This window comes from Gallus gallus, chromosome 9, assembly GCF_016699485.2.
Source record: "Gallus gallus isolate bGalGal1 chromosome 9, bGalGal1.mat.broiler.GRCg7b, whole genome shotgun sequence".
Lineage (NCBI taxonomy): Eukaryota > Metazoa > Chordata > Aves > Galliformes > Phasianidae > Gallus > Gallus gallus.
The window spans coordinates 23,416,767-23,437,591 of NC_052540.1; the positions used below are offsets into that span (position 1 = coordinate 23,416,767).

General features: G+C 48.4%; 3 long non-coding RNA genes across 6 annotated transcripts in view; 1 reads left to right on the forward strand and 2 right to left on the reverse strand.

Moving 5' to 3' along the window:
• The window catches only part of LOC107054149, a 63,314-nt gene that overhangs the window by 19,296 nt on the left and 23,193 nt on the right, over positions 1–20,825 (reverse strand). For 2 of the 4 annotated variants that reach the window (XR_003076660.2, XR_005862314.1), the window contains exon 1: positions 116–2,807. The exons of the other annotated variants lie outside the window; for them this stretch is intronic. This is a non-coding gene — a long non-coding RNA (uncharacterized LOC107054149). Of the gene's footprint in view, positions 1–115; positions 2,808–20,825 lie in introns of those variants that run through there. 4 annotated transcript variants of the gene reach the window in all.
• Positions 6,271–6,833, forward strand: LOC107054150. Its single transcript, XR_001468155.3, has 2 exons — positions 6,271–6,519; positions 6,624–6,833. It is a non-coding gene; the product is annotated as an uncharacterized LOC107054150 (long non-coding RNA).
• On the reverse strand, positions 7,374–20,382 carry LOC121111519. Its single transcript, XR_005862317.2, has 2 exons — positions 11,193–20,382; positions 7,374–10,255 (listed from the first exon to the last, which is right to left on the reverse strand). It is a non-coding gene; the product is annotated as an uncharacterized LOC121111519 (long non-coding RNA).

Below are 20,825 nucleotides of genomic sequence, written 5' to 3' on the forward strand. Positions count from 1 at the left end.
AAAAGGAAAAAAAAGAGTTCATCACAAAGGCACTTTTGTGCCTACCATGGAATTTATTTCCTTAAAAATTATTTTCCCTGAAGCCTCGTAGAGATTACAGCCCCAGATAACTTACATTGTTCTGGTGCCATGCAGTGGAAAGAGCTGAAATGGCAGCAGAAGGGGCACGGCCAGGCCCTGCAGCGAGCTCTGAAATGGTACAACCAAGCAACCTCCTGCGTACAGTGACTGCAAGAGCAGAAGGAAAATAAAGTTGAAAGGGGAATGCAGGAATGTAGCATTTCTGTTATATTTTTACCATTAAAAAAAAAAAAAATTCCTGCGGCTAAAAAAGCTAAATGCATTGCATTCTGTAGTTCCTACCTGATTCTGTGAAACAGACTGTCCCAAAGGCCACTGCTACCTCAGCTCTTTGCTCTGTAACTTTCTTTTGAAGTTCAAAGCCAACGAGCTACTTCAGGTTGGTACATTTGTGTGCCCTTTCCTTCCTTTGATGCAAATATAACATGTAAAATTCCCTGGTGCTTTTCTCACTCCTTCCTAAGTTTATCTTCTCAGTTCCCTCACCGATACAACCAGACCCCTTTCCACGCTTGGGTGAACCTCAAAAACCATTCCGAGTGGGAACCACATGAACCAGTTCAGCGAACAGCAGGCAGCTGTGCCTCAGAGGCCTTTCCAAAGGTCAAACATTTCTAGGTAATTTGTCCAGCTACTTTAATGGTTAAACAAAAGCCCACTGAGGCTGGGGAAAAAAATGACATGGCTTTCTAGGGGTGTCTGACTGGCTTGCCCCATATTCCTGCATGATTTCCCTCAGTTTGGCTGCCCTTTAGACTGTGTAAGTCAGGACTCCAGTCAACTTCATCTCTGTTTTCACATTATTTTCTTGCTGGCAAGTTTTCCTGTGCTGTACGTAATCTTTCAGATAAAGATTCACATCTCTTCTCTACTGAATTGAACACGTCTGTGTGCCAGCAGCTGGGCTGGAGCCTCTTGAGAGAGCCCAGGCTGGGGGTGAGAAAGCCTGGCCCTGTGGCTGTGCTTTAGGGCTAAGTCACAGCTACTACCTCCAGAAGTCACCTCCTCTTACAAAGTTCACGTAGCTCACTGCTGCCTGGAGAATGGAGGAGACATTCAAATACACGTTCAAGTAGGTTCTTATACTTCTCAGTCCAAAAGCCCTTCCCCACAAGAATTAATGGACGTGGCTGTGGGTTGTGTTCCAGTTACTTTTCCTTTCTTCATGCGCAGTACAGGCTCCAACCAGAGAACAGCAGACTTGGAATGGAAAGCCAATAATAAATAAAACAGCAGCACAAAAAAAAGCAAGGCTAACATTTGTAGCAGTTTTACCTAGAGCTTCAGTGTCAGTTTATTTAAGATTATGAAGGTACATTTGAAAGAGCAAGCAGAGGCCTTATGGACAGCAGTGCCAGCCAGGCTGAGAGCAGAGCTGCTTGCTGCTGCCCTCTGTTCCCTTCACCCCAGCCTTGCCACAGTCAGTGGGACTGTGTCCTGCCAGGAGAGCATCTTGCTGCAGGAAAGGCTGCCCAGCTCTGTGCTGTGCCCAGCTCTGTGCCCAACTATAAGCCCAGCTCCATGCTGTGCCCAGCCATAAACCCAGCTCTGTGCTGTGGTTGGACGTGAGGACAGCCACACATTTGCAATGAGAAAAGGGAAATGGAACATGGGTCAGCTGGAGTGTTTTAGCATTTAGATGCTTCCCCTTTCTTTTTCCTAGGATGTTTTTGGCTGACACTTTGTCCTGCTAAGGCTAATGCATTAGGGCTCATCACTCTCAGGGCATTTTTCTTAGTGAGAACAAAGCAAAGTCAATACAGAAAGCTCACCATATTCTTTGCCCTTTGTGCTGAGCTCATCTATTTTGCCAATATGTCGTCCCATCTCCTTGGGCTGACGTGAGGACAGGAGGAGGCTGCTGTCCTGAGGCCCTGGTGGGCCAGAGGCACCATGATGGCTCAGCAGCTCACTGCTGTGGTGCTGGGGGGCCCAAAGGCAATGGTGTGTGGCTCAGCCCTCCTGCAGGACTCCTGCTGTGCCTGCGTGGCTTCCAGCAGCCAGACTGGATGAGAGTGCACACCAAAAGCTGTGGCCTGGTGCAACACAGCGTGTTCTGCTTGCTCACAGCCCATCCTCAAAGCATCAGCTGGGGCACAGAGACATTTGCTTCCCTTCACTTCACTCCTGGAGAGCCGGATGCTTGCCCCACTCTGGCTGCTTCCTGAGGAGTGGAGGGACAAGGGCTGAGTAGTGAAACCTGGCAGCCTTTGGGTGTGGGGCTGGGGATGCTGGTGCTCAGTGCAGTGCGCAGGGTGCATTACTGTGATCAGCACACTTATTTAATACAGTAACTTGAATATATCTGCTTCTGCGCTTTGTACAGGCAACTGCTGTTCCAGCGTGTCCCCTCTGGATGCAGTGTTCCCCAGAGAAGGGCCCAGGGACAAAGAGCATCTTTTGAAGGCTCTCATTACTCCTGTGCCATATTTATCATATCTGATATGTTATCAATGAAATTCCAAAAGAGATGTTTATCTCCTCTTAGAGAAATAACTTTGGCTGAAGTTACTTTGATACAAACCTGCTATGATTCCTTTCTGTAAGTGGAGAACTACTTAAGTGCTACCCTTGAGGAAAAACTGGTGTAATGTTTCCCATCTGCCTGACTCTGTCTCTATGAAGACCACTTTGTGTACCAGCTCTGCCCTGATATTGTTACTGGAGGTTTGATTTCAGTATGCAGTCATAGTTCTATTTACTGCAGGTACAATTTCACAAGCATTTCACTTTGGAATCAGCGAAACACCCCTTCCCCCCCCCCCCCCCCCCCCTTCCCGGTACAAAAGGCGTTTTTTGGGTTCAACATTCGCACATGAAAGGGCAAAAGAGAGGAAAATTCCATGGCATTGCCAGTAAGTTTCTATACCTTCCTACAGACATGCATGAGATCATCTAGGCCAAGCTTACTGTGCCTTAGATCTCCGCATGCTGCTCATTCCAGCTCAGGATCTCAGGCTAACCACAGTACAGAGGGAAACAGCTACGGACAACAGGAAGGACTTTAAGCATTCATCACTACAAAACAGTATATGTTAAAAATACAGTCAGTATTTCCCAATGAAGCCATCGGCACCGCCAGATTAAGGCTTTGTTCTGTATTTCACTCCAAGTTCAGCTTGCTGGCATGGGTGCAGTGAGGCTGCCCCAACGGATGCCAGCCAGAGCCACGGCCGTGTGCAAGGACTGCAAAGAGTACAAGGGTGGACCACCAGCATACACAATAGTTTACATTACTCAAAGTAAGTGATGAGTTTCAAGGCCAGGTTGGATGGGGCCCTGGGCAGCCTGGTCTGGTATTAAATGGGGAGGCTGGTGGCCCTGCCTGTGGTAGGGGGGTTGGAGAATCATGATCCTTGAGGTCCCTTCCAACCTCAGACATTCTGTGATTCTGTAAAATAAAACAGATTTATTCCAATGGGGAATATCTGTATTTCAAACATTCAGTACATACATCCTGAGCCAGGAGGGCTGCTGTCTCCTCCAGATCAGACTGCTTCTGGAGAGCAGAGCCACTCACTGCTGTCACCACGAACACCTGAGGCATCAAACAGCAGCTAACTGTACACTGCCTTTGTGCTAATGACCAAGCCACAATAACCACATCCCTGGCAAACTTCCCATTTAGTTCAATTAACTCCAAGCTGATCGCAGCAGTCAGCGTCAGAGTGAGCCAGAGCCCTGTATTCTGACATCAAGGAGAGGACATTCAGCACAGCTGCAGCACTCTGCCCTGCTGCACCTCCCAGCACCCTCATCAGGCTCAGACATCTACACCTCAGGCTCCATGATGGGCCCCACCATGCTCCCCCTGCCACTGCAGCCACAAAACCTTCCTGTGCCGGAGCTCAGCCCTCCTGCATACCCAGACACAGCCCCTGCCCAGCCCTGCCCGCCACCCCCTGCTATGGCTCCATCCTGCCACGGCCTGGGTGCAAGTCTTCTGTTGGAGGGTGTTAGGGCAGAAAACCGGCTTCCACACAATGCAGAAAATGTTTGTCTGCTTGCTAAGATAACGAAAACAACTTACTTCATTTCATAATGTTATTATTAGTCTGAAATGCTGTTAAGCATTGGTTTGAGCAAATGCTGCACTGCATCCCCTCACTGGTGTGCAGTGTTGGAGCTGCAGAGCTTCCAGGGCGATTGTGTTCCCCCTAATGCAATGCAGATGTGTGGGTCACCAGGCTGTGAGCTGCTGCCCTCTGCCTGGGGATGCTGACACTTGCACATTCAAGTTCTGAAGCACCGACCAAAAGGTGCAGCTCCCAGGGAAAACCGAAACTTAAACTGAAAACTGATTGTGAAGGCAGTTCAAGGAACAAACTGACTGCTACTGATTCCAGAAATACTGAAACATTTCAACTAAATAATAGAGACATTCCCGAGCCCTATTTGGACTTTTCATCCCACAAAAGCAACAACAACGAAAACACAACATGGTTTTTGAGATCAAAACAGATATGGACTATATCATATCAACTCCTCATCGGGCACCTGCTCTGTTTCATTCAGCTCTGATTTCGTTTCAAAGTAATCTCTTTAGAACACAACTAAGAGAATTTAATCAGTGTCTGTTCGGTGGTTACAGAACAGAGGGTCACAGTGCAACCTCTGCTCCCCAGGCTCACAGAACATCTGATTCCATTAACACCATCAGCTGCTTTTTCAAACAACTGTGAAGAAGGGGAGGAAACCCGACACTGCCCTGCTGCTATTTGTGCAGATGTGGCTCCTCAGTGTGTTTGCTTTGCATAGGAGAACTGGAAGAAGTTGGGGCCCAGTCTGAGGAATGCACAGATACAGGGACAGCAGTGCAGACCTTGAGCAGAGGATGCCATGAGTTGTGTAAGAACATTCGTTATAAACATCTACACTGAAGAAAGGAACTTAGCGGTCCTGTGGATCTCATTGATACAAGAAAACTCATTGGCATTCCTGCAGAGAGGAAGGTAACTTCTTAGCACCCTTCTGGCATGAAACGGATTCACAGTGCAGTAGTGTAATGCTATAATGAGATGACAAAAGCAGAATGGCAAAGTCTCTGGCTACAGAAAGTGAGAACAAGACCAAACACAGCAGCCATAGATGCAGAAATAAAGGAAAAGAGCTGCTCATCTCCAGCAAGAGATACCCTCACCTCCATTGCCAACCCTTAAATGAGGTCTGAGAAGGGGTGATCCTGGCTCCACCCTTCTAGTCATTCAGGTGCACTGCATGCAGCTGAGCTCCCCTGGGTTGGCCCTGCCTTCCCACTAGGTGCTCAGTCACTGTTTCAGGCCGTGACTTAGCATTGCCACTACAAGTAGTATTAGCAAAAAAGGTCCCACTGGTGCTGGCAAGGCCTAGCTCTGCAGCATGTCCCCTCTTGCAATATGCTCAGCAAGCCAGATGCTGCCATGTGCTGCCGGGCTGTGCCATGCACGGCCACATGCTGCCGTATGCTGCTGTACACTGCTGCCAACACCTGCAGAGCCTAGGCCCCAGCTCCTTGCTAATACTGGGGGGGCCACATGGGACAAGGGGCAGTGATTACCAGTATGCTGACTGCTGGCTGGCAACTAAGCCATTGCATCAAGCTTACAGAAATGTTAGAATGGGTTTTGGTGTGGTGCCTGCAAAGTGTGTTTGACGTGAAAAAGAAATTAACTGGGGAAAACTAAGCTGAAAGAACAATTGGTATAACCCCTCAATTCAAAAAATGATAGAACCACAGGATTATCTGGGCTGGAAAGGGTCTCCAGCCACCAAGCCGCCCTCCTGCATCCCACCACCAAACCACATCCTTCAGCTCCGTGTCCGCACACCTCCTGAACACCCTCAGGGATGGAGCTGCCCCAGGGAATCCCTCCCAGTGTCTGACAGCCCTTCGATGAAGGAATTCTTCTGCCGGCTCCTCCAGGACCATTGGGTGGATCCTGTCTGGCCCACAGATTGTGAAAGTTTGAAAGATGAAGTAGGTTGCTCAGTTTCCCTTTGGACTGCAGGGGCTTAATCTCACCACCTGCTATGAGCTGATACAGTTTCCAGGTCTGTGTAATAGAAAAAATACTCTCTGGATATTTTCCTTTTGAACATTTTTCTATATTAAGCTTCCATAGGCTGCAACATATTTGCCCACTCACGTTATTTAGTTGAGAAGTTTTGAAATAGAACGAAATTTGCATAGATATTTCCTCAGCAGCACTTTGAAGTGCTATGTCTGGGATCACTGGTGAAATCCCTGGAAGTCTGCACACTGCCAACACAAATAGCAGCTATATTTAAGGACGGAGGATTATCCACTCCTTCACAGGGCCATGCTACATACCAGGCTCTGCTGTCAGTCCCTAGCAGCCATTCTGTTTGAAGCTCAGACCAGCACAAATAATACAGATGGACTTTTCTCCCGGAGAAAAAAAGCTTCAAAAGGACCTTCAGAAGGACCTGCAATGACTGGTATGTGACCACCACCTTGGACATATCTCAGGAACAGCAAAAGCCAGCTTCAAGGAGTTTTCTTTTCAGGGGAAAACCTGTGATGGCATTTTGTCATCTTTCAGCCTACGTGAGCATCCCCCTGCGCAGCTGTGTGCAATGTGAAACCAGAAGGATGCTGTGTTCCCACCTGCAATTCCCCGGAGAGTAATGCTTCTCTGTAATAAAGCTCAGCTGCTCTGGGTCAGCAGAACTTCAGTGGGATTTGTTTTTGAAGCCAGAAGACCCGTGCTGTGGTTCCAGCTCACAAACATTAAAGATTGCACTCACATAAACCTTTGCTTTCTGTGGCAGTTTCTCCAATCGATGCGGTGCTGAGCATGCAGAGGGTGAGCGTACGACTTGTATGTAAATCACAAAATCTTTTACAGTGCACAACAAAACCGGCTCAGAAGCATGGAAGCTTTTGCATTGGCCTCAGAAGGGTACAGCACATGTGTAAGGCTGAGGCACAGACGCCTTGTTTAATTATGCGATGGTTAAGATCCAGAACAAGACCTGTAAGTGCCAACGTACTGCCATTACAGCTGCAAAACCGTAGCAACGAAGAAGCAAGCAATCCCTCTGCCTCCATCTTAGAGAGAGAAGCATGCTGATGTCCTGCTGTGAAGCCTATGGCAACGTGCAGACCCTCTCAGGCTTTCAGTGCCAGAGCTGTGTGTGCTCTCCTGCCTGCAGTGCGCTCGCTGCAATGTGTGAGATTGCCACAGCTCTATTTTTAGCTCAGTGCTCTGTATGACACCTTTCCCTCCTGTCTCCCTGCACTCGGTGTGGGCACAGGATGTGGCTGTGCTCCTGCAGTGCTCCCTGGGGTGCACCGAGTCTGCGTGCATTTCAGAAGAGCCCAAACATTCACTCCTCGGTGACGCACTCCTGTGTGCCCGGGCCTTACAGGGGGATGGAGAAACTCAGCCAAGATGGCGGGAAAATGCTGCCAGCTGAGAAGCCTTCACTGGGTGTTCGGAGATACCAAGTGCATTTATGGGGGGAAAAGTAACATTTCCAACCCCGCTGGCATAGTGGCAGACCTCACCTTTCTGAAGTAAAACCTTTTCATACTTCTTTGCTTTAGAATTCACACTTTGCCAGGAACAGAAATGTTCTTTGATACGATACCGCAGACATCGGTTCATCCCACCATTTTGATCCACGTTTGGGGCTGTTATCAGAGGACTCTGACTGCATTCTGGAACAGTCCATGTACATTAAGAGAGATTGGGTACTTCTCTACTCGAAGTCTGCAGTGCATGGCTGTCCTCAGTATTCCCCAACACCTCTCTCTGCCGGTGATGCCCGCTGTCCCAGCACCCCAGGGCCAAAGGCACTTGGTGCCATGCTGGCGGGCTGTGCGGCTGCCATCCCAGCACCGGCCCCTCCGCAGCTCTGTGCGTCTGTCCATCTCCACAAGTGCCTGTCGGTCAGGAGAGCACTTTGAAATGAAATGAGGCTTTGTTTAAAGCTGGTTGCAAAATACAGATCACTCTGATCAACTCCATCTATTTTAAAACACCAGATACCTCCGGCGCAAAGCTCCCATCAGATGTAGGTTTGTGCTCTAAGGTAAAAGCACTTTGAGCAGCGTCACAAATGACCAGTGCTCAAAGAACTATCAAAATAACACTTCATTTAGCATCCTCTACATGAAGTTATCTGGCAAAGCCCTCGAGGGAACTGTGCCGTACAAAGCTCAGACTCAGGGCTCCAAATGTCTCTTCCCAAACAGCAGTGACTGCAGCTCACAGCAACAACTGAAGAGCTGCGTTTCAGAAGTGGGCTGGGGCTGAGCATTACAATGCACAGCTCAGCAGCCACATCCAGGGCTGTGACAGCCTCGCTGGTCTCATCTCCTTTCCCGTCTCTTTGTGTACGTGAATTAACCTCCCACGGAGCTCCTTTTATACCAACAACACACGCAACCTCTTTCCAAAGGCAAAGTGGAAATCCCTGCAAGTATTTCTGGTACTGCTTCCAGCCAGAAATAACAGTAATCTGATCCACGAGCAAATTCCATTTCTGTTCTGAATTCCTTTGTACAAATATATTTGCTTTGAAAAGGTTTGCAGCAGTTAGGCACAGGCCGAATTTACTTATACGGTGTGAATGAAGAAAGCTTTGCAAGGTTCTGCATCACAGACAGAAATGTCTGCAGCCTCTCTTACCACGTCTGTGCTCCGGTCCATAGGTGAATGATGCTGCCTTTCCTTCTCTCTTCAAAGAAGCCCTTAGAGGAGGTCTGAAGGGTTCACAGATGACAGACATGGCACAGAAATTAAGCGGCAGTGTTGCAGGGCCCTCCATCTCCCAGCTGTAAGGGATCTGGCCATGGGCTGTAAGGACAGATCCGCCCATAAATATCAGCACCAGGCATGCTTAATCTTGCTTGATTATTTCTGTACACTGCAGCCTGATGGTTCCTCTTCCGCACAGCTCCAGAGTAGATCACAGCCATTTGTCAAACCAAATCATTCCCCGACAGTCCGGGAGACATCAGTTTGCCATCTGTAATCTATTCCTTGGCTTCTGGCAGATATTTTCAGTGCTTGTTTTCAAAAGCTGTTTCAGATTTCTAAGGGCTTCTTCGTAACCTCCACCAGCAAAGCCTCACACAGTTTAATTGTTGGCAGCTGTGTCAGAGAAGCATTTCTGCTGTTCCTGGTGTTGCTGCAACCAGGGATGGAGCGGCTATGCGATGCTCTGGAATGGGGAAGCACATGATGGCTTTGGAGAGGGTGGTGCTGGGAGCTCTGATTTACGATTACATGCAACGATGCTACAATTTTACAGAGATGTTTGCAGCTATACATATTCAAACAGTAACAAGACACTTCAGAAAATTTACATGAAGCTCTGAATTACCAAATAATTACCGACACACAAGTACAGAGCTAATTAGTATAACAACTGCACATAGGGTGCTCAGGTAGCACATCATTGTTCACAGGAAAATCCAATGCTAGGAATGCATTTGTCACTGGGAGAACTTGCAAAGCTGTGCTCAGGCTCCAAAGAGCAGAGGGCCCATCCCCGCCATGGCAGACACCCTGCTGCAGGCTGGCAGCTACCCGTGCTTGCAGAGGGAAAGGCAGCAACTATGTGCCCACTTCAGAAGCAGAAGAGCCCGGCACAGCCTCTAAACTAAAGCCTGACTATGCCATGACTTGTGCTGTCCTCAGTGCCTCCCATATCCCTCAAAATCTGGATCCAAAGCAGACACGCATATAGATGCACTAAGCACATGCATAGCATATGTAAAACAAAGGCCAGCGCTGTCCTTTGTGCTCCTGATACACTCAACACCCTCAACCCAATCATCTTTCTTGAGTTCAGAGCCCCATTTTTACCTCCGAGGAGTGGGCGATTCAGTTTCGTGGTAAGGAAGAACTCAGTCAAAAAAATAAAAATAAAAAAATCACCATTGAGTACATTTTTAAGGCAGACCAAGGAGCACAGATGTGGTGCCAGTGGGCGTACCGGGGAGCTGTGGGGATGTGTCACCAAGAAAGATGGAAAGCACTGGGGACAGAACTGTTCTCTGCTGTGCCAGGCTGAACTCCAGTCCAAATCGTCCATTCCCATGACTTCAGATGAGCTCTCACAGTTAAGCAATGTGAACACGAACTCTTCCTGACACCAGCACGGACTGATCACCAGTTAAGTCCTCGTGGGAATCTAAGAATCTAGAACCTTCTGATGCTCCCTGTAAGCACAGAGTAATGGTGTTTTAGAGTCAGATAATCACTTGCAATGGAAACCAGTGCTTTTTATTTGTAAAACACACGGTCACGTTACAAATCCTGAATTTTTCTGATTTTTTTTTTTTTCTAGAACTGAACTCCTTTGTTCTTTTATGAACAATTCAAACTGGCCAGCAGTGGTTATATATAACGTGTGCCTCAGGCCAGCACAACTGGCATGTGAACAGCAGCCCTTGGTTTGCCACTTGCAATAGTAAAGGTCAGTGGAAAATACTCCGCTTTGGGTCTGCATTACCACTATTAAAAGCATAATCCAAAGGGCAGAGTGGAACATTAGTTCAAAGTACTGAAGGGAAAACGTCATGCAGAATTCACACCCAGACATATCCCCACACGTCCTTGCAGCCCTGGGCCATGTAGAAGAGGGATCTGGTTTTGTGTAGGGCTCAGTTCTGACCTATGTGTATTTGCACGAGGAGCTCTTCCCTGACTGTCTAAAATACAGCAATTTCAGAAATAACACCACAGCAAACAAAGCAGAGCCACAGCACTGCGCACATCCTGGACTTCACTTCTGCATCTCTAGAGCAAGCGCTGTCTGCAGTCCTCCCAAATACCTCTGCAGCCTTTGCAGCGAACCCTCTCCTACCAGAGACAGGGCCCAGAAATCACGGCCAGTTCCTGCTCCTGATTCCGTACATGGATGGAAAAACCACTTTGTTCCCGTGCCACTTTTCTCTGTCCTTTGTCTGCCTCCTGCTTAACGACAGCTGGGTGCGGACCGTCCCCACCTGCGAACCCCCGCAGTGCCCTGGGCAGGGGACGGCTTTTGGAGAGGGAGGCTCTAAACGGCAAAGTAAGAAGAGGGGCGAGAAGAGGGCACGGCATCGAGCAGCCTTTCACCGCGGGGAGAGGAAAAGAGAAAGCCGCGGCAGCTACCTTAGCATTCTCTCTGCGCAGCAGTAGATGGAGCCCTCCGCCAGCAGCTCCAGCAGCGCTGCCCGCCCCCCCCACCCCTCCGCCCTCCTGGCTCCGGAACGCGGGGCGCCGCCGCCGCCATGGGCGCGATGGGTGGGCGCGGGCTGCGCGTGTGCCTGCCTGGCATCAGACGGCACTGTGACTCCTCCCGAACTCTGAAATGCAAAGATGTTCCATGGACCGCGGCATCGCCTTTCCTCCCAGGTCCTTCGTACGTTGCCAGCAGGCCCTCGTGGAATCAGCACCATTTGGAAAATGAGATGAAAGCTGTTTTATTCCTCTTGCACAGTAAGGAATGAGAAATCCTCTTGCCCCAGTTGGTGTTTCGATATAAACTGCATCGACGGTGGAGCCTCCATTATCCAGATGATTTTGCAGAAACAAATGGCCATGGGCTGTGCAGCCCCTTTGTCACCCACTGCAGATCTACCACCTCCGATGGGTTCATAACAGCAGAGCTGAGGGAGAGGAGTGAGGACAAACGCCGGCACTTGTTTGCATTGCTGCAGAATACAAAAGGTAACAGATACACGTGGGGACTTTTCCTCTTGCCCCCAGACTCCGTGTGCTGTGTCAGCTGTCTGCAGTAAAGCTCTGCGTGGACACAGAAGGCTTTTCTTGTGTTGTGCACTGCAGGACCAGAACTGCATGTTGCAGCCGCTGCAGGAAATGTCAGCCAGAGCTTGGGCTACAACAGCTGAGTACCAGGTTTTGCTGACCACCAAAATCTAATATCAGGTCCTTGGAAACAAACCACTCCTGTGGAGCAAGGCGAGCGATGGCAAAGGAAGCACATTCCTCACAAACTCAAACAGATGATCTCCAAAAGACAAAAAGATCCACACCAAGTAACAAAGATCGTTCATTCTCAGTAGTTGGGGAGTAGGAATACAGATAACAACATCTCACCCTGAAACACAAGCAGGTGGAGGAGTGCTGTCCTCCTGCAGCTGCCAGAATAGCACCAGGATCACAGAGCAGGGCAGCACCAGGCAGTGCTGGGCTCCAGGGCCCACCAGCTTTCAGCTGAAGGATGCTGCGGGATCAGAAGCACTCACGGGCATCCAGAGGAGCTGGCACAAAGCTTTCCACGTCCTCTGGATGGAGCAGAGCAGGATACCCATTACCGCTCACGTTTTCCTTCCTTGGGAAGGGAAGGAGCAGCACAAGGAGATTTTTCAAAGCAGTGAAAATCAAAGAGGTTTTTCCTCACATAAGAAAAAATAATATAGGAATGCTTGTTATTTGAGACTGTTTAACATCCAAAAGCTACATTATATTGTAACTCAATTTTGTATATATTTTGACAGTCATATTCATCAACCCTACAATCATTCTGAGGAAGCGTGCTGCTTAAAATTATGCGTGAGCAGAAAAAGGCAAGGTGGATATATAGCTCACAGAAGGATTTCACTGCCTACCCCCCAGCTGCTGCGGAGCATTGACATCTTTTCTCAGTGGTCTTCTCTCAGAGGGATCCTTAAGGCACCAGAATCTCTGCTCTCTGTTACCCCAGCTGAAACAGAGCTGATGTACGATCACACCAGTTCAGCTTCTGTAAGTGAGACCGACATTTGGCTGCTGTTCTGGGGTGTGTTTGTCCATTTGCTTGATAAAGCACTGTGCACATGCTGCTTCCTTCCACTGCACATCCAAGTAGAGGCCCGGCTTTCAACAGAAGTAATCATACAGTACCAACTGCCAGGAAGGCCATCTTCAAAGTCAGCATATAATTCTCTGGAAACACACACTGCTATATAAGCAACATATAAAAATATAGTGGGACATTTTTAGATTCTTTGAAGATTTAATGTTATGCAAGTAGGAAAACTGAGAATATTATAGAGTTACATGAGATGCTGAAAATGATATTTACCAGCAAGGTAATGCAATATACCTCTATTGTGACATTCAATAATTAAAGAGAGGCCCCCAGCAGTGAATTGGTGGGTGATTAACTCATGGCAGCACCATCCTCAGCCACCAGAGAAGTGGCAGCGCCTGCAGAGGGGCACTGGCAGCTGTGTGCCACATCCCCAGCCCGGCACCGAAGCACAGCTAGGGAGTGCTTTTGGCAGAACTGATTTCTCCTTTCTCCGAATGGAAATTAACAGAAAAATGGAGACTGGGCGGCCATTTCCAGAGACAGGTTTTTTTTTTCCTGGTAGTAGCCTTAGGCTGACTTTCTGGATTTAAGACATCATTCTGCCCCTAATTCTGCATAGGTACGATGGTCTGTTCAGATAGGATCTGTAATTCAGCTCCAGCAGAAAAAAATAGAGGAATTTGAAGTTTGGTCTTTAATGAACAGAAGCCAACAGCTGACAAATTAAGTACTTTGGAGAAGTGAAAATTAAACAGTCCTGCAGACACGAGTGTTGGCATATGGAAAGCTGCCACTGAGCTAATAATAGATGTGTCTACTGCAGCAGAGAGGGAGGTCCCCATCGTCCCGGAGCACACCATACATCTGGGCACTGGGAAAACAGCCACGAGGCGGTGTCTGTTTGTTGCTTGTTACCTTCCTGCCAGCTATTCATCTGCTGCAACTGCTGGCTGAGGGCAGCCATCCACAGGCAGTGACACTGCACTGCAACGGCACCGGGATCAGTTCTGCCCACCAGCTCCCAATTTAGCAGATGAGTTTCCTGAAGCCACAGAAGCACAGGAGAGTCTTCCACTAGCACACTGCTTGCTGCAGTGCAACTGCTCTACATAATTCCCCCAAACTCAGCCAACAGAATGCAGAAACGTGAGCGTGTGACAACAGCCATTTCCTCACATTACTTCAGGTAGCTGTAAAAGCACAAAACTACCTGTGGACTGGGTCTTCCTTACTTATACCAGCCCAACCCCTCCATCATCTCTTTGTGTGCAGTAGAGTCATGCTGCTGAAAAACAGGAGGAGAACCAGGGTCACTACATGAAAGATGGAAAAAAGCATAGAGAAATTACAAATCAGAGAAGGAAAGTGATTTACAGACAGGTGATTAAGAAACTCATCAACTGTATTTTCGTAAGTATTCTCTTGTTCATTAAAGGGAGGATACAAATGAACAGGGTGGTGGAACTGCAGGCAGCCGGCAGCAGGGTAACTTAGCTCCAGTTATTGCCAAAAACACTCCAAGCAAAGAGACCGAAGTACATGATGTGCTCCAGCAGCCAGCAGTAAGGAAGGCTGTGTGTACGTTGTACGGCAGTAGGAGGAGGAGCACACTCATGTGAAACACGCCTCACCCTACAGACGCTCTCCTGGAGATGACAGATGAGGTTGATTCACAGCACTCCTCCCAAAGAGTGTCCCTACACCCTGTAATACAGAAAGCCAACAAGAGATAATGGGCACTAAAGAGCAGAAGTGAGATAAAGCACTAAAGAGAAGAGAGAGATAAGGTGCCAGAGAGGAGATACGCGTGAGTGTGCGCACACAGAGGAACAAGCTCTAATATGAAGCAAGGGCAGCCTCTGCCAGTTTTAGCACTGAATCACTACTTCTCTTCATAGAGTACACAGCCCATGAGCTTTTGGAGACTTCTGAGGTAACAAGCCATGGGGCAATTTTGGTTGCATCACAGCTGAGTAAGCTGGATAATGAGATGAGTGGAGATGAGGCGACTCTGCTGACATTAAGAACCCATCGGTCCAGGAAAGGGAAGCTCCTGCACACCCGAACTGCTTTTCAGTCAAGCCTGATGCTGTTGTCATTATGATGGCAAATACACAAAGGACTTTTATTGTAGGTATATGCTCTGAAAAACCTGTGCCTCTGCCTGAGACTGTAGCAAGAAAAAGTAACCTTAATAAGAGCCTGTAAGTTCTGTTAATGTTTTGGTGCTTCCAAGTCAGTTCAGAAACTAAAAGGCTGTCTGAGAGTTCTGCATCTTCTAGCTGCTTCCAGCAAGTAGTTGCTGTCTTTCACATGGGTAAGTCCTCCATTGGCAGAATTCAGCTGGCCATTTTATCCTTACAGACTCCACCTACTGGCACTGTATTGTCTACCACTAAAATATCACATCTGGTTGGGTACCATGAGCTTCACAGAGCTGATAGCTGCAGCAGATGAGCTTGCTGATAGCCTTCCACGTGCCCCTGTGAGCTTGCCAGAGCAAAGAATCTGACCCCAGCAGCGCTGGCTGCTGGGAACGTGACTGGGACAGATTTCTTCAGCATCAGCCAGGTTTTTCCAGGTCTGATGAGGAAGGGGTGGCTCTCTGGCCTTGCACAATGTACCACTACAGCAGCCACACTTGTCGCCATCCAGAAGAACAGGAGAACAGTTCCAGAAGTCTGCTCTTTCCTCAGCACAGGGTGCTAGGCACAGCCGCAGAAAGGTTTTGGCACCATGAAGGTGCCCTGGCCTCCCCTGGCTGCCACTCACACGACTACTCAGACCTGCGCCTCATCTCCCTTTGCTTACTTTATATCCTTCTCCACTGCTGAGCCCTTTGGTCCCTTTGTGCCCTCCTGGCTTGAACAGGGCACGATATGGGCACAGCATGAGGAACCCGAGACAGGCAGAGGAGTGCAAGAGGTCCCATGTGCTGCACCCCTGGGAAGGTGACACTTCTCCATGCAGAGCAATGGCACTGACACCACACAGAGCAGCAGTCCTTGAGTTAAAATAGCAGCAACACTGACAGTACTCACAGGTCCCAGAAAGGAAAGGTGATGCAGAATTGTCTTGTTCACATTTTCCATACTGGGAACCAGCACAAACGTTGTCTGCTTCAATCATCCTCTGCAATATGTGATACTCTGCCTCAAGATTACACAAATAAAAAAAAAATACCCACAGTACTCCATTTGTTTTCTCCAGGAAGAGCTCAAAACGCAACAAAATCCAGCCCCTCTGTATTGTTCTTCACAAGCTCCAAAGTGTTCAGCTGCTCAAGATATATCACATTACAGCCCAGGGATGTACCCATCCTCTGAGTAAGGAGGGCCATCACCCCACAGCCAGCTGCTGCAGGACACGTGCTCTGTGCATCTCAGGGCCAGCAGAGCTCCCAGCCAGCCCTGGCTTCTCTCATATTCACATCAAACTACAGCTCAGATCAGGGACAAAATATATTTTCAGAGCTTTGAGAAAAATAGGGTTTTTGTTTGTCCTCCCCCCCTCTCTTTCTTCAAAATGACTCACATCCTGTAATAATGAGCAAAGGACACCAACTGCAATCTCTTTGTGAGAAGTAGCCTCAAGAAATCTTACGGTGTTTTAGACATTCAAAATAAAAAACTGATGATTTCACAGCGTTAGTCAGCAATAACTTCAGGAAGGCGTATTGGAAGTCAAACAAATCCTAAAGGTGTTGATCTGATTGGGAATCTGACAGTTCCACATCTTGCGGCAGAAAGCTGAAAACAACAGAAGGACACAGCAACAAAACACACACGAGAGTAAGATCCAGTGGAAAAAAAGATCTGACTTAGTAAAAACAAGACAGGATACAGCATCGGCCTTGTCCTAAAGAGAGATTTCTTTGGCTTTTCCTAGTTTCTGAGGGCAAAAAGTGTGTTTTTCTTCCTTTCCGAGGGGCTGGATTGAGGCTGTGCTGCTGGTGGGAAGAGCAGGTAGGGCAGATGGCCGCGGGACCCCCACTCTGGGATCTCCTCTCCCTGCTACTGCATGGTTTGAGCGTGGCTTCAGAGCTGTGGAGGACTGAAACACTCAGTGCCCTCCTGGGCCCACGATGTGCAGCTGTCCCAGGCATGAGCTCAGCGGTGCAGAGGAGACAGCAGCAAATTCTCTCTCTCTCTTTCTCCATGATCAGCCCAGCAAAGAACAAGATAACTTGCTGTTCGCACTACTTTTGGTTCATTTGGCTGCATTCTAGAACAGACACAATTAGGCAGATTTTTAAATGAACAAATTGTTTAGGTTTCTCATTAAAGTTGGTTCAACAAGATTGCTTCAGTGACTGAAAAGCCAGCACTGGGGGTCTTACAGACCTGCACTGGGCTGAACTGCAGCAGTTTGCCTGCTGGCTGCATGCAAGGCTCTTCTGGGGAAAACAGCACCCACAGTAACAAGCTCTTAGGCCACGACAGGACGAACTGCAGTTTCCTGTAATGTAACAGCTGCTCCGGATTTCTTCCTAATCTGCATTGCACGCAGCATAGAGATTTCAGTAGCCATGATCTTACTTCGGTGCAGAACATGATTTCCTTTCACACACACACGAGGTCCCTGGAGCCAATTTGCACAGTGCCCAGAGGCCCCAGCACGGACTCCCAGCTGCAGAGGTCTGCTCCTGCCCTCCATGTCTTCTGTGTATGCCTGCAGTGCACAGCTGCCCCTGACAGGCATGTGCATCAGCAGTTTGGAAACAAAATAAAGGGTGAGTTCTGATGAAAGTTTAGCCATTATAACCCAAGGGTAGGACAATGTATGGGTAGAAACTGGATTTCAAATTACAGCAAATCTGTGTTAATATTTTGAGTATTAGTTATCTGCACAGGGCTTGAAAAGTAGCCGTATGAAACGGAGCAGCTAAATGCCCTGTGATTTCCTTTACCACCCAAAAATGTGAAGTGAGGGTAAGGAAACAAGCTTGGCAATTTACTTTCCTGAGCTTTTGTGGTGATTACCTGAAGTAGATGAGGTACAGCCATCACATCCCCCCACCTCCCCTCTGTCCCACCTCTCCAGCTGTGCACTTCCTTTTACTCCCCAGCATGACTTCATGACACTGACGGTTCTGCTTTTCCCCCCAGATGGGGAACATGCCTGTCCTGGCTCCATCCATTATGTGGCTCCATCATTACAAGAATCAACAAGCTTTCTGTCCTGCTCCACACAGCGTTAAAGCAAATGCAATGAACCTAAACTTGTCAGTAACCACAAATGCACCTAATCCACCAAAAAACAGGGAGCTGAGCCTGCAGGACAAGCTGCTCTCAGAAGTCCCAAGTCTGGAGACAGAGGAAAATGCAGAGCACCACTTCTAGAATATTTTGTGTGGTAGGAGACCATGTAATCAGTGTACCAGAGTCAGATGAGTACAGAATCAGCATTAGAAGCTGAATCATTTCCAGGATAGGAGAGATTTATCCTATACTGCTCCCTATTAAAGTCTTACACAGTGTACTACCTACTCAGTAAACCCAAGAAATTAATTGACTCTGGCACAAATGAACAGATGATAAAGAAGATCCAATAAGAAGACTTGGGAGATAAAAACCTCTTTGTATCTCCATCGTGGGAGCTGGACCAAGGATGAGGTTGGGCCCTGCCCTGCACAGCGTGCGCTTTCCATCACTGCCGCAGCCTCTTTCTTGCCTGGATACACCACACTCCTCGGGGTGAATCAGGGCTCCCTCACATCATGCAAGAGCCAGCAAAGAGCATACGAGCCTGAAGCCACAAGTCTGAAGCTACTGAACACATGACAATATAAAGCAAGTCTGAAGCTTAAAGCATGGGTTTTAGGAGCTAAACAGTTGTGCCCAGCACTGTGATCTGTCGTTACTCTGCTGTTGTTGGTCCACCAGAGCTTAAAATAGGCTGAGCAACAAGATAAACAACTGTAAAAATCCCAGGCTGCTGCCAGCAGATACTTGGGAGGCCGCAGCATCACACGGTTTCGCTTCACTTCCAGTTACTGCATTATTTGTAGAAGTCTCCATTATAATTCAGGAACACACTGAACCCAAGTGTTGATGCAGCCAGAGAAAAACTTCATGCTGCAGAAGAATCCACACACCGCATGCAATGCTGCATCAGCCCAGCTCCAGTGCTGCAGGCAGAGCATGCATGAGATCATGGTCTACAACCTTCCCAGATTCTCCGAATTCACCCTGTCGAGGGCAGGTAGTTCTCATGCTTCAGCTGCTGCCGTCACAGGCTTTGTTAGTGCTGGAGGCTGAGGCTTTGTAAGGAGCCACGGGAGTTCAGGACATTCTGTTCAGAACGCCAAAGGCGCTGAATAACCACTTACATTTGCATGTGCCTAAACATAGCCTAAACAAACTGCAAATAGCAGGAATAGGGTTAGCACTGAGAAGCACAACTAAAAGCAACGAATACCCATTAATGATTTGGTACTTTTCCAGAAAGGCTAGAACACAGACTATCAAAAAGAATACGTGAAGTGGTATTTTTGTACAGACAATGGAGGAAACAACAAACAAAAAGCCCACAGTCACAAAGGGTAAAGATTTGAGATGTTTGCTGCAAACTTCAAAGCGTAGTTTTAACCAGTCAGTATGCTTTATGAGATTATCCCAAGATAAGATAATCTGTTAAGCACTGTTTCTGGAGTTCTGACTATTTGCTAGACATGCACAATCTCTTTGCTGCCTGAGCTCAAACGCTTTTCTCTGCTGCAGCAGCGGCAGCTCACAAAGAGGCAGCCAGCTTACAGCAGAGCCTCTGCATTATGAATCACACCATGTGCAGCAGAAGGCAGGCTGCAGTGCTCAGGGTGGGCTACAGAGAGCCAGAAGACCCGGGGTGCTCCTCCTGGTGCTGCCCATGGTTTGACAGACGATCGTCAGAGCGGCCCTCATCGCATACATCTGTTTCTCAGCTTCCATATGCTAAGCATCAGCAGTACAGCAGAACACCCCAGGGGTTGCTCACCTTAAGAAGTCAAAGAAGGGGAGAATGAGAACATCTGAAAAGGAAAGGAAATAATTTGGCGCATCATGAGGCATTTACATTTCTGATTTCAGAGGCAATTCAGGCTGCACTTTAGAACACAGGCTCTGACCCATGTAACAGAAGAGAAGGGAAACGTTAAAAATGTAACAGCACTCCTTACAATTATTTCAAACCACCCCCCCCGAGCGTCTGGTAAGGCAGGCTGTAGTTACTGCAGTGAGGCTCATGAAGCGTCTGGATGCTGTGAGCACTGCTGCCTCTGCTATACCTGACCAGATTCACCCTCAGAGCCTCCCTGAGCAAGGGAAGTAGGGCACTGAGTGCGGTTCATTGCAGAGATGGCTGCAGAAGAATATTCCCATAGTTAAAGATAGTCCGTGTCAGTGGATCCGGTGATGCACGCAGTGATTTTTAAAGAAGCCCCGCCCGGTAACAGCGCAGGATGCAGCCTACCGGCGGCACAGAGGAATTCCCCCTCGGAGCCGATTCGGCACAGGCAGCGCTGCAGAGCAGCAGGCAGCACTCTGCCGGCCGGGATGCGTCGACACCAGAGGAGCTCCCGACAGTCTCCAGCTGCAGCAGACAGCGTGTCGTGCAGCCCGGCCCCCCAGCCTCCCCGTCAGCCTGTAATCAGCTGCACTGTACATGTGCACCAGCCTCGAGAACATAGCAACAGGTGTACTTTGAAACCTGAAAGGTCCTTAGTTCATTTAAGCCCTTGGCAGGAAGCCACAGCAGAAGGTCCATTAGCACAGCTGTTGAAGCAGAGGGACTTACAATGGCCACACCTGTTCCATCACCACTGAACACCCACAATGCTCCTCACTCCCACTTTCTGCCCAGTACACAGTGTGACAGACCCTGAGCAGCACAAAATCCAAGTACAGCTCCAAATGACTTCAGAAGCATTAGCTCCACATTGTGGCAGGATTTCTTCCTGCTGTGACAGAAGGCTCTGCCGAACACACCACAAGACCGTATCCGCTGTAGAT